This window comes from Sturnira hondurensis, unplaced genomic scaffold (assembly GCF_014824575.4).
Source record: "Sturnira hondurensis isolate 20B ecotype Veracruz unplaced genomic scaffold, ASM1482457v3 Scaffold0003090, whole genome shotgun sequence".
NCBI lineage: Eukaryota > Metazoa > Chordata > Mammalia > Chiroptera > Phyllostomidae > Sturnira > Sturnira hondurensis.
In genome coordinates, this window is record NW_028075721.1 from 4,177,112 (window position 1) to 4,178,895 (window position 1,784).

At 41.9% G+C, this 1,784-nt stretch overlaps 1 pseudogene; it reads right to left on the minus strand.

The window, feature by feature from the left end:
- Positions 1-484: 484 nt before the first annotated feature.
- Positions 485-1,438, minus strand: LOC118983785 (40S ribosomal protein S3a-like; annotated as a pseudogene).
- Between the last annotated feature and the right edge of the window lie 346 nt (positions 1,439-1,784).

Sequence of the window (1,784 nt, forward strand, 5' to 3'; positions counted from 1 at the left end):
AATCAAGCTTCTGTAATTGAGTTTCTGTTCTGAGAACTTCGAAAATAAAGTTAAAGTATCTTTTGCAATGGGAAGAAACTGGAAACATGAGAACTGTGTCACTGTGCAGTAACAGAAGAACTTGGGGAAGGGAAAGAGGGGTTGCATTTGTTTTAACCTTCTGGTTCTCGGGACAGAGAGTTCAAAGAGGGGAATAAAGAAAATCTCATGTTTCCTTCCCTGCCACAAAACATAGAATAATTTAATATGCTCTAAGTCATGTGTAAATGTGGCCAAGGGGACAAGAAGTATTATATTTTAAAATTATATGAGTGAGACTAATCCTGCTTCTGTCCATTGCTGGTCTCACTGTAAATGGGTACATAGTATTTGCTTCAGTCAGTTATTTTATGAAGGGAAGGCCTGTTTGTCCTCTCATTGGCTCTTTAGGATAATATTCTAGTTTATTTTTTAAAATCAAAATAAGATATTTTATTTTTCATCATTAAACATCTGAATTTTCAGCAGATTCTTGAACTGGGAGCTCATATCTACCAGCTCATTCAACTTGAGCACCTGTTTCGTCCCCAGTAGCTTTTCACCATGAAGCTCCATGAGTTTTCCCAATTCAAACACGGGCTTCTTCAGCATTTTGACTTTTCTAACAAAGACATTGTGGAGCAGATAAATAGACTGGCAGGCCTTTTTAATGTCTTTTCCCATGTTATCTAGAATCAGTCATTGACCACTGTTTTCAAGTCATTTGCACCTCGTGGGTTGTGATTTCCATCATTTTCTTCTGGAATTCAGGGAACTTGTTGAGGGACTTGTTGCACTGAGCAAAAGAGGCCTTCCTGAATTTTTTTAGTGACATTGACACAGGATAGGTGAAGTCAATAACCATCAGTCTTTACATCAACACGAGCTTCCACTGTGGTCTGCCACTTGACCATGGAGTACATTTTGTCATGGGGAAGTTCCATGCCACAGACATTAGTCAGACCATTTATGCCCTGAACATCCTCAGGAATTAACCTAATTTTTTAAAATGCAACTTCATCATTCTGCAGATCAGTGAGGCTCACTTCAAAAACTCCTCCACCCTTGGGACCATCAGATGCAATTTTGTTCCTTGAGTCCTCGTGACTATTCTTGTTCCAATATTTCTGACATTGAACACAGCCAAGCATTTCCCTTCATACCAATCTTTCTTAGAAAATGGATCCACCACTTTTTTCTTGGCTCCCTCTCTGCTGCCTTTCACAAGGCAATTGTTCTTGCTGACCCCATGGTGCTGCCCAGGGAGCCAAAAGGGCCCGTTTTCTTCATCTATGTGCAGATGGCCCAGAGTGTTTCTCGTTTGGTCGCATTGCTTTTGTTTCTGGTATCTGACAATAAACAGAGTATGTGGATTTATTCTGGCCTTGCCATTCACTTCGGCCTCTCTTTCAAAGTCCATGGGATGCCCCCTGCTGTAAGGCTCAATTTTGCCATAAAAGAAAGGACTGTGTGCGCTCTCAGCCCTGGTTCTCTGATGCTGTGAATGACCAGAGAGGATGAAAATGCACAGCTGGATGAACCCTTGCAAAAGCTCTTTGTCACCAAGACCCCGGCACAACTTTCACCAAGGACTTGTTTCCATCTCCAGGAATACCGTTGCCTGCCATCTTCTTTTGCTTCCTGCCCAATAGTCTTCTTGAAGTTCCACACTTCCTTCAAAAAGGAACATTTCTAGGAGGGAGCAGTATTAAAAGCAGCAGCCTTTGGGATACCCGTCCCCACCTGACACACGATCAAATGGCAAG